At 34.5% G+C, this 15,001-nt stretch overlaps 2 protein-coding genes across 4 annotated transcripts in view; one reads left to right on the top strand and one right to left on the bottom strand.

Annotated features, from left to right (window-relative positions):
• Positions 1–15,001, top strand: part of ckn (CRK like proto-oncogene, adaptor protein) — a 357,411-nt gene that overhangs the window by 133,440 nt on the left and 208,970 nt on the right. The window contains exon 2 of one of the 3 annotated variants that reach the window (XM_074120794.1): positions 383–489. The exons of the other annotated variants lie outside the window; for them this stretch is intronic. The gene's annotated coding sequence lies outside the window, so the exon portion shown is untranslated. The remainder of the gene's footprint in view (positions 1–382; positions 490–15,001) is intronic. 3 annotated transcript variants of the gene reach the window in all.
• LOC141450176 (ras-related protein Rab-13-like) overlaps positions 1–15,001 on the bottom strand; it is a 175,027-nt gene that overhangs the window by 154,298 nt on the left and 5,728 nt on the right. The gene's annotated exons all lie outside the window — the stretch shown is intronic.

Raw genomic sequence — 15,001 nt, 5'->3', positions numbered from 1 at the left:
CAAGTGTTGTTTGTCTGGATGCAGATGAGTGAGCACAAGCACGGATAAACTGAGGAATACAATTTGTTAAATTTCAGACATGGTATCTAAGCCGTTGTTTATGAAAAACACTTTTCATTACTTTCCAGAACTCTGCTGGTTTTTCATTATGAATATCTAAATATTAATTTGCATAAATATTGCAAATGTTTAGTATTCTACTAAGTTGTACAAATTTACTTGCTTTTCACAGCATTCATTTAAATGTCGACATATTTTAGCAATTTTATTGGATGTACTAACTACATGTTTACGAATTTTGGCTACATACAACCTTGGCTCTAATTAGGTTTTATTTTTTACATGATTTGATTGGCCTGCTTTGCGGAAATATCGAGAAAAGTTATTGGAGGAAAGGAGTTCAAATTAAAGGAGCTGATAGTCCAGAACTTCCTCATCCATTGAATTGGAGAGCATAGGCTCATGACATAATTCTCCTGGCCCAGTAAGGTGAGGATTTATGCTCGTATTAGGGTAATGAAAGGACTGACCAATAGGCAAAGAGGGAAGGGATTCTCCCACTTGGAGAGCCCAGATTCAAGACCAGTTGCTAGCTGTTAGATTTTTTTTTTTCTAGAAGCTTCTTCTCTTCTTCTTTTAGGTCCGGTGATGAGGGACAGTCTTCCTGTAACGAGAGAACACTGTCCGGGGGCTATTAGTGAAAAAAAGATCCGTTCCAATGATCTCAGATATTGTCGTGCCTTAAAGAATGGGGCCATTTGCTGGGCCAGCATTGTCTCAGATACAATTAATGGAGGGCCCCTTTTAGTCATGTTTTGGGAAAGAGCATGTTAAGCACTAGAAGTCCGTTCAAAGGTGTCAATAATGATTAGAGGATAAAGACAAAACTGTAGAATTAGGAATGGAGTGACCTTTGATCTGTTTGGCCCTTCCTAGGTTAAGGTACTACCTTCATAGAGTAGGCCACTCACTTCCTGTGTAACGGAAACTGCAGTTCGCAGGGTTGCTATACGAGAGCTTAGACAAATATTGCAAAAGAATAAATAGCGAGAAAAGTCCAGGACTTAACAAAACTAAGAAGCTGCACAGTAAGTCGGTTATTTGGCTGCAGAGCCTGGGCAAAATGATCCACCTCTTGTTTCAAAGGTAAAGGCGTGTCAAAAAAAAGGTCATTTGAAGAAACAACTGCACTGCCACTCTCCGGAAAGTGTTCTCACAGTTCTTTTTTATTGTTATTGCTAGTTCAAGCTATAAATTACATATTTGGTACATTTATGTCATTATTGTTATTGTAATATTTATTCTATCTGCATCTCCTCACCAAGAAACGCCATAATCATGATTTTATTGAGAGAGGCTACAAAACAAAAGTAAATCACGTCATAAAATATCTGTTTTCCGGATACAAAATTACGGATTAAAAATATTAAACATTGGGTTGGTCCAAAATTTGCTTTAAAATAATACTTATTCGTTGACATCTGCCTAGAACTTATTTCATATTTTGGGGTTAAGTTTTTCTATTTGGAAGATGTTCATTGCCTAGCCGCTTTGATTTGGTTGTCATTTAACAAATTATCTAAATCAAAAAGGGATGTATTTGAGTTTATATGTGGCTGGTTTTGATTAAGTTTGTTTTACATTAGTATCCATATTCCATATTTACTTAGGATTCAAGATTGGCGAGGAATCGGTCAAATAAAAAACAAACTCGTCTTCTTGCCAACGTTTCGACAAATATATTGTCCTCTTCAGGGCGTGGATATGCGGGTAACTGAAAGTTTCTGTAACTCAACCAACCCGCATAGCCACGCCCTGAAGAGAACAATATATTTGTCGAAACGTTGTCAAGAAGACGAGTTGTTTTTTTATTTGACCGATTCCTTGCCAATCTTGAATCCTAAGCTTAACAATTTACGGTCACGAAACCCTATAAATTCCATATTTACGTTGTATTTGGCCTCCCGAGGGCACGCATAGAGGGATGACCATTACACAAAGGAGTAATGGTACTAAATTTTTTTGGATCTCTAAAGTTACATAGTGAAAGTTTGTTAGACTATATCTACGAGGGTCGTTTGAAAAGTCCGTGCAAAAATAAAAACTACTTAATTTTTTGGGGTAAACCTTTTTTATTTTTCAACATAGTCTCCTTTTAGGCTTATACACTTCGTCCAACGCTGCTCTAGTTTGTTGATCCCTTCCGAATAATATGATTTGTCCGTCTGAAAAATAGCCATTCGTTTCTGCAATCACCTCCTCGTTTGAATAAAATCTTTTTCCCGCCAGCCATTTCTTCATACTGGGGAACAAATAGTAGTCCGAGGGAGCCAAGTCTGGAGAATAGGGGGGATGTGAAACGAGTTGGAACCCTATTTTCATTAATTTTGCGACCACAACTGCTGAGGTGTGAGCTGGTGCGTTGTCGTGATGGAAAAGGACTTTTTTGTGGGCCAATAGTGGGCGTTTTTCTTGCAGCTCGGTTTTCAAACGGTCCAATAACGATGAATAATATGCACCTGTAATAGTTTTACCCTTTTCCAGATAGTCGATGAGGATTATTCCTTGCGAATCCCAAAAGACAGTCACCATAATCTTTCCGGCCGAAGGAACGGTCTTCGCCTTTTTTGGCGCAGATTCCCCCTTGGTAACCCATTGTTTAGATTGTTCTTTGGTCTCAGGAGTGTAGTGATGTATCCATGTTTCATCCACAGTGACGAAACGACGCTTAAAGTCCTGTGGATTCTTCTGGAACAGCTGCAAACCGTCCTTGCAACACTTCACACGATTTCGTTTTTGGTCAAGCGTGAGCAATCGCGGCACCCATCTTGCGGATAGCTTTGTCATGTCAAAATGTTGATGCAAAATATTATAATTATAATTATAATATAATAATTATAATTATATACCCGTTATATAACATAATTATGTACCCGTTCATTCGAGATGCCCACAGCACTAGCAATCTCACGCACCTTCACTCTTCTGTCATCCATCACCATATCATGGATTTTATCAATGATTTCTGGAGTAGTAACCTCAACAGGGCGTCCAGAACGTTCAGCGTCACTTGTGCCCATATGGCCACTCCGAAAATTTTGAAACCACTTATAAACTGTTCTAATCGAAGGTGCAGAGTCACCATAATGTTTATCAAGCTTCTCTTTAGTCTCCTGAGGCGTTTTGCCTTTCTTAAAGTAGTGTTTAATCAACACACGAAATTCTTTTTCGTCCATTTTTTGAAAATCACTCGACTTCCTCGATTCAAACGAATGCCAAACACAAAGAAATAGTCAGATCTGGCTGAAACTTGGTGTGTGCTCTTCCAAGAGATGCTACTAACTAAACATAACCTCGATACGCGCCAGTAGTGCTATCTCTCTGACTTTGCACGGACTTTTCAAACGACCCTCGTATTTATTTGATTTACTTGCTTATTTGGTATAAAAGAGAAGAAGAATAATCAAAATATCAAAGAAATGACCCATTTTTACCCTCATTTACAAGATGAAAGCCTACTTTGTGAAAAGTAATTTACAAAAAAAAAAAGTTATAAAATAGCTGGAGGGTATTTTCAACTATTTAACTTTTCGGGAGGGGGCGATGAGTAGACAGGGCAGGGGGGGTATTGTAGGTGGGATTGGAAGAATGGGCGAGATTTCATTCACCAAAATTGAGAACTTTGTAACACTTAGTGTAGCCAATCATTATTGATGAAAAATAGGCCTATATCTGCCTTTAGGCTATTAAGATTTAGGTAGTACATTAGGCTCTATAATTTCTATTTGAATTTGTGATTAATTTTTTTTTAAATGTTTTATTTTGAATGTTGTTTTTTTAGGTTAGCCATTACTATCTCAGGTGGGGGTTTGTATTTTTATTTTTTTTTAGAAATGGGGAACTTTGTGCATTGAAGTTATTTAATCTTGAGGGTTATCGCCATAAATCAAGGATATAAAATTATTCCTTCAGGAATTTCTTTTTCTTCTCTTTCAAAACTAAAATGGCTCCTCAAATGTTTTCTTTATTTTTATTTTTTTTTTTTTTGCTAGGAAATAAAGATCCCATTTTTGATTGGTTCTAAAATTTGTGATAACTATCATCCGTCGAACTTGAAAACAAAAAAGCGAGAATAAATAACTTTGTGGGGGGTCGTGAGAGTTCTTTTTTTGAAAAATTACATTGCTGATTGGTTAGTCTTTTAACAAGAAGTTGGCCTATATTTATATCAACACTCCTCTTCTTTTTTGAGGGGGTACAGCGTATTGACTTAAAATTTATGTCCCTCAAATTACTTAATGATCCAGATCGCAGTGTTGAGGTACTCCATAGGTGTAAAGACATGTTAAATGGGGATAAAGACTGGAAAGATCATTTGTCTAGATCTAAGCAGCAACATCCAGCTGCCTGCGTCAACTAGACAGACAGTACGCTTGCCAAGAGTATATTTTCTGCCAATCACATCTTCCCCCTTTTCTTCTCTTTGTACTGGCAAGTTCTCGTAGAAGCTTGTGGAGAGGATATCTTGTCTGTTATGCTTGATGCGAGTGAATTTATTTACTTGGTTTGGTCCCGGTGTATCCTACGAGGATTGGCTGAAAAGTAATGCACACATGCTAGGAGAGGAGGAAAGAAAAGAGTTATCAAGTTCGGACAGAAGGTATATTAAAGTACAATTCTTAAGCTTCACAATTATGTATTACTTTTCAATGTAGTCACCATTAACGCTAATACATTTCTCCCAACGTGAAACAAGTTTTTCCATTCCAACACTGAAGAATTCTTTTGACTTTTCTTGAATCCTCATCGTCTGAGGAGTAGTGATTACCATTGAGGTCTCTCTTGAGTGGAGGAAACAAATAAAAATCGCTGGGGGCCAAGATCTGGGGAATAAGGAGGGTGTGGAATTAGTTCAAACTTCAGTTTTTCCAAAGCCTCTGCAGTTTTGCGCGAGGTGTGAGGATGAGCGTTGTCACGTTGTAAGATTATTGGTGCCAAGCAGCCTCTAACACGACAATCTCGGAGGTTTCTTAGGAGTCTGTAAGTACCGAGAAGAATTTACCGTTGCCCCTGGTTCCAGAAAATCGGTCACATAAACTTGGTGAGCATTCCAAAACACAGGCTGAAGAATTTTTTTTTTTTTTTGCGGACGGTTGTGTTTTGAACTTTTACGGCCGAGGGGAAGACGCATGTCGATATTCAGTGCACTGCCTTTTCTCTTCTGGGTAGTAATGATGGACTCATGATTCGTCCTCTGTCACAATATTCAAAAGAAAGTCGGTAACAGATACAGTGACATTGCACCAGTACATGTGTCCATACTTCGGCTTCTAAAAATACACTGGCTAAACGCAGCGAGTTCAAACAGCGCATACGTAATAAGGGGAAATGTGACGACTTCCAAATGCCACCTCGGGCGCTTTTTGAAGCTCTCCGTTCGCGCTCGGCAAGCTTGTGTGCATTACTTTTCAGCCAACCCTCGTAGATTTTGTAACGGAAGAGGAGATTCTACGTATGTTACTTATTGGCCTTTCAAAAAAGCATTGTACTTCTGATTCGGTTATTGTCTAGGTTGCATATTCTACAGTCTCAGCTCAATTCTCACAGTTGCTTAGTTTTCTAAAGAGAATGGAAATTACCAATACAGTTGGAAAAACTCTCTTCAAGGTGTCTTTCTCGCAACTTATGTAATAGTTTTGTGACTTGAATAAGTCTCTAAAATTCCGTTTCAAGGTTTTTTGGAACTTGGGTTTTTCATAACTATTATTTCTGAAAAAGATCGACGCAAAAAGTCGAATTGCAATTTGTTTTTGTTTGATGGTGGGGGTGGCCGAATCATACACTTCCTGTGACCCTCTTTGGATAATCCACCCAGAGCATTCATATTCTAGGTGATACTTTTGTGTGGCCCAATTACATACATGTTTTACTGTATATTAACCTTATTCTATTACAATTTTTGGAATACTTGGCGTCTTCGTTGTCATTAACGATTATCAAGCACTCCTTTCTCTCCAGATGTTTGGATAAAATTTCGTTCGAAAGTATCGAAATTACTCTAAAAGTTTTTTCATTGTATAGAAATATTTTTCTTTTATCTATTTTTCCTTTCTTTTGAACAATAAAAACGTTTCTTTTTAACAGCTTCAAAAACTCTTTCTTATTCTGGTTGATTTAGTTTAGTACTTATTTTAATTAGAGTTCCGTTTTTCCCCCTTACTTTGACGGAAATTATTATTAAAATCCTGTAGATTATATTAATTAAGTTAAACGATAATAAAAGAGAGAATCTAGATAAAAAGTAAGCCAGACAATACACGATCGGAGAAACTTCTATAGTGAGACAAAAAGATGCGCTGGATAGACTGCTGCTGGATAAGGTCCATGGAATGGTTGATTTATTCTCCATTAGACTGGGTGTCTGTTTTTGTAAACTGGCTGGAAAATACTGCTGCGACTGGCGAAAAAGATTGCGCTGGAAATATCAGCCGCTCTTTGTGCCGCTGGAGCTTCTTTTCCATTGTTCGCCCTTTTGTCTAATTTTTCCCTTTTATAAACAGAACACATTCAACTCTTTTCCAGCAGCAGCTGGCTGAGAGCTGTATTTGCTGTTAATTAATTGAACTTCTACGTCACTACTCATTTTACACTTCCGCTGTTGTCCTTTTTTTTTTTTAGTCTTCATAGTTCACTTCTAATTTCCGTTTGCCATTACACACTTCACTTTACACGTTTTTTCCTCCTCTTTTTTTCAGATCAGGCAAAATTCCTATTTTCCTGTAGATGCAAAAAATAATAAGGAGTGTACAATAATACGACTTACTTTTCCTGCGTATTGTTGTTACAGTTCAAATTAATTTTTGTTTTTTCTAAATAGATTATTAATTAGGAATTTGGGGATATTTGTCGTGAAAATAGTGCAATTAACGTTGCTTAACATCTTCCTCCCAACATGTTGCCTTTCTTCCCATGAGTGGCAACCAATTCTCGTTCGCGTTCAAGCGATGCATGAGCAGATTAAAAGCTTTGGTAGGTCTTAAATTTCAAATAGCAATAATCATTTGTAAATTCATCTAAATTTTTAATGAATAATAATAGACTCGAGTTGGTCTGTGAACAGTTGTTATTAGTAGTCTTCTTGCGTCTTTACTTTTAATTGAAGTTAAGTTGGTCACTCTGCTTGGTTACCATTAATTTTTCAGGCTATCTGGCCAGTTACCAGTAGACATCATTTTCTAGCTTAGTTAATCTTCTTTTTTAACTAATCTTTTTTGTAAGAAATATTAACCAATTTTGAAGTAAAATTTTGTTGCTTAAACAAATTGGCGAGCCACATGTCCATTGCTTTCTCTCCTGCCCAAGAGTTGATAATCTCAAAAAGACTCTTTTAAAATCTCTTTGACTGGACGCAACACTTAAGTTGGTGACATCTCATGTCTATTTCTTGTAATTTTGATTCTTTGATGCTGACATCCTGACAACAGCCAGTGTTGAACTCTAAAGCTAAGAATGGTTGAATAGAACACATCTTTGGCGACGCATCATCTTTTTTTGTTAAGGTACCTTGAAACTCCTTCAAGCAATCTACACTTTAGAACTCTAAAAAAAAGTTTACCGCTTTCTTTAATCCTAGTTCACTGAGTCTTCTTCTGCAAGCCTTAGCCAGCCTTATGAAGGACTCTCTGGTTTTTCCAGGGCATTCAAAGCAGTCGGTCTATTTGAATAAGTCCTTAGGCACTCGTCTATTATTCTCTTGTTGTAAACTACACTTCAGAATCGCCAATAAAAAAAAAAAGTAAAGTAATCGCCTATTTTTTCAGGCGGGGCTTAACGTCCAACTACCATTTACTAGGTGTGAACGGAGGCAACTAGCAAACCTACTCATTTCTCATTTAACCATTAAATAAAATCCAAGGCTAAGACCGGGAATCGAACTCAGTACCACAATGCATATTAGCTTTGCAGGTCTCGCAATCGCCAATATCTCTGCTTTCAGCCATATCCAGTTCACCACATCATTTCCCTTTATGCACACACGGCTTGTTGTGTGGACCAACATACTTTTTTGCCTTCAATCGTCCGTAGTACATATCAAGTTTACTAACTTTGTATTACTTGTTAAATTCTCAAGTTCCATTTCACTCTTAACTCTCCAACAGATAATTCTTGATGAACTGTCCTAGATAAGAGTTCAGGAAGTTTGTGCTTGGTTCTCGAGGCTACCCTCAGAATAAATGTACTACATACTCAAAGACAGTTTTGCATAAAAGTTTATTTCTGATGATTGCTTTTAGAAGGATTTGTGTGGTGTGAGAATGGAATTTAGGCGAGCCTCTAAAGTGCTATTTAAAGGAACTTTACCTTTTTTGCAATACATTGTTACTCTCAATTAATTCTTAAGTTTACTGAAAGTCAGCAGAGATGTTGTCTCCTATTTCCGTGTGAGCATAAGGTAGCCGTGTGAAATTTTTTAAATTATTATTTTATTTATTGTATTATAAAAATGCTAAAAAAAATCTTCCTTTTTAATCTTTATCAATTTCCTGCTTATAGATGATTTAAAATTAATTGTCATAATGATTTTTCAAACGAACATATGTGTTGTACAGGTCGTCGCCTTTTAAAGCACATAAAGGGGTCATTAACTTGACTTACTGCTAGTTAAGTTCCTTAACGGATCTGAACTTGTGTACTTAATAAATGTAAGTCGTGAGAAAAGTATTAACAACCTATATCCTGATAAACTGATTTATTTTATTTAAGACTAAATTATTTGAACAGAATTGGCAATAAATTACTTATTTGTCATTTGTTCGTCAAATGTTGCGTCAATAGAATATAACGGAGTTCATTAAGTTTTTTTAAAAAATAGTTTTCACAATTTACTGTGTAATTAAAAGTAACTATTTGGTGAAAATACTAGTTTACAAGAAAACTAAACTACATAAGAGAAAGTCGTGTAAGTGTGTTCATAAGATTTTAAAAAAATAGTTCCATTAGAATGTATTGAGTAATTAAAAGTAACTACTATTCGGTAAAAATACTAGTTTACAAGAAAACCTAACTACATAAGTAGTGGTAAGAGAAAGTCGTGTGAGTGTGCCCATTAGATTTTTCTAAAATAGTTCCATTAGAATGTATTGAGTAATTAAAAGTAACTACTATTCGGTAAAAATACAAGTTTACAAGAAAACCTAACTACATAAGTAGTGGTAAGAGAAAGTCGTGTGAGTGTGCCCATTAGATTTTTCTAAAATAGTTCCATTAGAATGTATTGAGTAATTAAAAGTAACTACTATTCGGTAAAAATACAAGTTTACAAGAAAACCTAACTACATAAGTAGTGGTAAGAGAAAGTCGTGTGAGTGTGCCCATTAGATTTTTCTAAAATAGTTCCATTAGAATGTATTGAGTAATTAAAAGTAACTACTATTCGGTAAAAATACTAGTTTACAAGAAAACCCAACTACATAAGTAGTGGTAAGAGAAAGTCGTGTGAGTGTGCCCATTAGATTTTTCTAAAATAGTTCCATTAGAATGTATTGAGTAATTAAAAGTAACTACTATTCGGTAAAAATACTAGTTTACAAGAAAACCCAACTACATAAGTAGTGGTAAGAGAAAGTCGTGTGAGTGTGCCCATTAGATTTTTCTAAAATAGTTCCATTAGAATGTATTGAGCAATTAAAAGTAACTACTATTCGGTAAAAATACTAGTTTACAAAAAAATCTAACTACATAGGAAAGTCGTGTGAGTGTGCACATTAGTTGTTAAATATTAAATTGGAAATAAAATCATGGTCAGTCGAGCCGAAAATTGCCGACAATAACCGATTCTCTTCGGCTAGATAGAGATAAAACAGAAAAAAAGTCGTGTGAGTGTGCATATTAGAGGTAAAATATTAAATAGGAAATAAAATCACGAGCCGAAAATTGCCGACAATAACCGATCGCATTCGGCTTGTTAAAGAGAAAAGAAGAGAAGTGAAGTTAAAAAGTCACGGCTAAGGCTAGTTGGGTTACAGATCCAGTAATTCTTAGAAATCTGCTCTTTTTCTTAGAATTTTGCCGTTCTCTAACCCATCGGTCCTTAATCACATAGGTTTGGACTGACTTTACTACTCTGTAGTCAGTTTATCGACTATATCTCAGGAACGGAAAATCGTAGAAATTTCAAATTTGATATTTAGTTCAAGTGACGTCACAGGAAGCTGCTATAAATTTTTCTTCCAATTAGGTGCACCGGAAGTACCAGTTTACTGAATAGAGTTTTCACTTTTTTAACTTTTTTTAAGAAACCGCTTGTTCGATTTTCTTGAAACTTGGTATAATTATAGCTCACAAATAGTTCTATAACTTTTATAGGAAACATTCTTCTGTAATACTTCGTTTAAGGGCAGTTTTGGGGAGGGGGGTGGTAAGGCTGTCCGGTAGAATGCCAGATCGCTGTAATATATGGACTTATCTTCTATTAAACATTAATTAGGTTTAAATATATAACAGAAATTCTGTTTTTGAAGGAAATTGTTTGACCGGAAGTACCACTTCACTGAGTCGATTTTACAATTTTTCGTTTTCATATATTTCCAACATCGTTGAGGCCGATTTTTAATTTTTTTTGGTTCCCTGATGATGTACTGTAATTAAATATCTTATTTTGAATAGTGTTTGTTAAAAACTCTAATATTTTTAACCTTCCATTTTAGATAAGCGTATTTTGGAGAATAATTAACTAGGTGACAGATATTTTGAATACATTAGTAATTTATTCCGTTAAGTAGATAATTTATGGAAAATCATGCCTGTGACAAATAAATATTGAATATTTATTAGTCAGCTTCACGCATAGTGAACAACTTGGAATTATTGGTTTCATAATACAACAAGAGCAAAAATAATTAACTTTTAAAAAAAAATAAAAAAATCTTATATGGAACCTGTAAAAGACGTTTTTCCTAGAAAATTTGAACTATAAATTTCCTTCACTCTAAATATTTGAAATATTTACTAAATATACATCTGACTAACAATAAACAGTTTGAGGAACTGTATATTGAATTGTTTAACTTTAAAACACTATGAGGAAACAATTTCTAATGAGGTAGTGAAAATCCGAAACCAGATATAAAATATAAGTATATCAGAAACGTAAAAATCGTGAGTGCTACCGCGGGACAAAATCAACGATACTACCCAAAACTGTGAACCCACCCAAACATTTGAAATTTATCCAAAACTCTTAAGACTTATCACTTTGATTTAAAACTTTGGTTTCCGGAACAATGATTTAATTTGGTCTTAGGCGAAGCTATGTATGACATCATACTGCCTTCAACAGTATTATTTTATCATATTATGTATAGAACCTATTATACGTATGAAGTCACCCTATCTTTCTTTTCAGCTCGAATTGTAACTTTCTAAGAATTTTTAATGACGTAAACCTTTTTCTAGTTTAAATTAGTATTTTCAGATAGCTATACTGAGCTGCGGTGGTTTTTTATATGTATTCTTTGTAAAAAATGTGTTTACCACTTAGGGATGTCTCGAAGATGTGTTAAGAAGCCTCTCAGGGTAATTTTTTATTAAAATATAGGCCTAACACTTAGTTATATCTGTCTCTCTCACATATACATGTTGCATTAACAGGGAATGTCCCTGCAGCCATTCTGGTGATTGATCTAGTTATTTATCTTTCTGTGTTAGTAGTGGCTGTGAAACCTGGGACATAACCGTATATTTTTAACAGATTTATTGTCTTTTTTTTTAATATAACACGCAGCCATCTTGATGTTTTGACGTCCTAGTCCTTTAAATGGTAGCTCTTTCCTTTACAATATTATATATAATAATGTATATTTACTCCTTAATGATTTTCGTCAACTTCATTTTGGCTACTGTGATTCTCTATTTGTTTTTTTACCTTTTATTTGGAGGAATATCGTGTCAAATTTTCTAAATTGTATTTTTCATCGAAAACGCTATGTTGGGTTGGGGGGGTGGGTTTCCCTCAGTGAGAACAAGATATTTGAAAGGAAATTCTTCTCCGTTACTCTTTCTTAGTTTCTGCTAAATAAGAGAAGATTTTTGTAATTGTGCAGATTTTGGAGTTACAACCGGAAATGTCCGTTCCAAGGTCTTCTGAGTTCGAATTAGTGATTTTTAAAAGAAGTTGTGATCTATGGGTGAATCTTGACTGAAATCCTTATAAGAAAAAATTGTGAAAAATTTCAAATATAATGATGGTTTTTTTGGTCTTTTTCGACCCGTTGTTGATAGAGGATTTTTGGTGAATATCGAGGTGCGGTCTTAAATAAATACAACTTTTTTTTTGCTTTATACCAACGTTTCGGTAATTTTTACTACCTTCTTCAGGGTATTGTAAAGTTATTGTAGAGCTACATCAACATAACTGTTGAACTACATCTATGTTACATCATCAACAGTTATAATGGTATAGCTCTACATTAAACTTCACAAACTTTTTTTATAATACCCTGAAGAAGGTAGTAAAAATTACCGAAACGTTGGTATAAAGCAAAAAAGTTGTTATTATTGATGACCGCACCTTGATATTCCCAAAAATTCAAATATAAATATTTCACTTAGGTGCCACCTGGAGCTTCAGATTTTTAGAAGGTCGATTAACTGGTGGTTAACTTTACTTAAAATGGATAATAACCGTATCCCCAAATTATGTTATAATAGATTGTACAATGCATCATCTTGTTGTCAACAGTTACCCTTTAATTGGTGCAATTTTCTTAAGGGATGCTTAGCAAAAATCGGGGCTTTGGATTTGTGGCAAAACGGTGATTATTTGGAAGTGAATAGAACTATGAATGATTTAATAAATGCGTACAAATCCCATCTGATCAGTGTTGATATTAACAAAATTTTCAATATTAGATATAATAGTTATATCCGGTTCGTCAGTAGCTTTAACCGTGAACAATCTTACCTCAATTTAAATATCCCCTTTGGATTTTTAAAGACCATATGTCAGGTACGGTTAATGAGTAAAAAATTCCCTAGATTAATAATAGATAACACAAAATATGACTCTAAACCGGAAAACAATTGTGCCCTGTGCAGTTCAGATAACGCTAAAGATACCATTGAACATCTATTGCTGGATTGTGCCTTTTTTACTTATTACAGACTGAAGTATTTACGGAGGTTTGATTTGACAAGGAAACATTCAGAATTAGACAAATTAGACATTCTACTGAATTGTACCAGTTTGGATCAGATTAGGCCTATCTGTTTATATTTGAAAGTTTGTTTAGCCTTGAGAAGGGAAATTGAGCCGTGGTTGTCGAATAGAAGTTGAGTCTGCCTTAAGCATGTTAATAATAATAATTAATAAATAAAAGTGAGTAAATAGATTAATATAATAACTGCTATTTGTTTGTTTCGTTAGGGGGACTTTGTATTCAGATAAACATTTCTGTAATTTTGTTTCTTTTTGCTCGTGTGTTTAACTGAACCATTGTAAAACAGCTGTACTCTGGCTATAAATTGTTATTTTGAAGCCAAATAAATAAATAAAAAAAATAAAAAAACTTAGGTGCCAATAGCTGTGTTTTTAGTTAATATTGGTAAACCAGTCTTTACCGAATGGTTTTTTACTTTTCAATGTTTTTCATTTATTTTTTTTTTAAAGATTTCCTCAAAAACGGCTGTTTAACTTAGTCTACTAATTGTAGAGCCAAAACTTTAAACTGATTCGATTAAGGGATTCGATTCTGGGAGAATGGGGTGTTGTCTGTCTTCCTTAATAGCCAATTCATTAAATGGTACTGAATTTTCATCTGTACAATAATCAAAAGAATCAAATGTGGAGTTAAATTTACAAATTGGGAAAAACTCGGCCGACTAGAGTTGACACTACCTGGAAAATTGGATCAACGGTAATTTTGGTAAAAAGATTTCCTTTTTAAAGGGCTTTCCTCTCACCCGCACCCTCCCAACTCTTACCTACGTTAAGGGGGTTGAAGGAGCTCGCTAATCGCGAAATTTAAACCAAAAAAAAAATCTTAATCCGGAAGTAATACTGTTCATCCAATGGGGTTGTCCACTTTATCCAAAACTGCTGCTTGGCTTTGTCTGTGCATATGTACACTTATGTTTAAAATTCTTATCATGTACTTGATTTTAAGCGGCATTGTAGGAGCTTGGACGTCACGCTCCCCTCAAAAGCACCCTTTTTAATCGGAGCGTACTGACATAACGTAACATTTAGTGAAGTTCAAAGAAAATCTAGAATCGAAACTTGAGAATTCGATAAGAGACAGTCGTGAGAGTGTTTATACAAGATTGCTATTTATTATATTTTAATTAAATTTATTAATTTATTCCATTAAATTTTTAATTAAATTAAATAAAGTTAAACATTTATAAAAAAAATAAAATGTACCTTAAAAATATGGATGCTGATAATAGATAAAGTTATTAATGTTGTTACTAATTGAAATAATTAGATAATTTATAATATAGGTAGATTATACAGATTGCAGATTTTTATCAGAGATCAGGAATTCATGTATGAAAGTCCTATTAATATATGCAAAAATCCTTGAGTAGTTGGTGGTTTGTGTTTAAAATAAATAAATAAAAGTTGCATAATAATAAATTTTAATTTGTTTTTTCCTAGTGAAGAATTACGAAATTTGTGAGGGGGGGGCAGGAATCTTCCTGAATCGAAGTAATAATGGTAGGGAATATGAACACCTTTTAGGGTCGAAATTCAATTGCTTATGTTGCGTTTAATGTTTTAAGGCAAACGGATATTTGGTTGGGATTTTTGTATTGATCAACGTTTGATTGACTCTTTGTGTCTCTTTCTTTGGTGATCTGGTTCGAGAAGGCAGCTCTCATTGTTGTTCTGTTTTCGAAGAAAACATCTTTATGTATTTCTACTTCGAATTATACAGAAATATGTTGGGAAAATTATTTAAATTACTCTAGAATTTGGCAACTCATTGATAAATTTGATAAT

The sequence above is a fragment of the Rhodnius prolixus genome, unplaced genomic scaffold, assembly GCF_049639745.1.
Source record: "Rhodnius prolixus isolate KJV_2025 unplaced genomic scaffold, Rpr scaffold_2, whole genome shotgun sequence".
NCBI classification, from domain to species: Eukaryota; Metazoa; Arthropoda; class Insecta; order Hemiptera; family Reduviidae; genus Rhodnius; species Rhodnius prolixus.
Note: the sequence above shows the minus strand (reverse complement) of the source record. Positions and strands in the feature narration are given on the sequence as shown.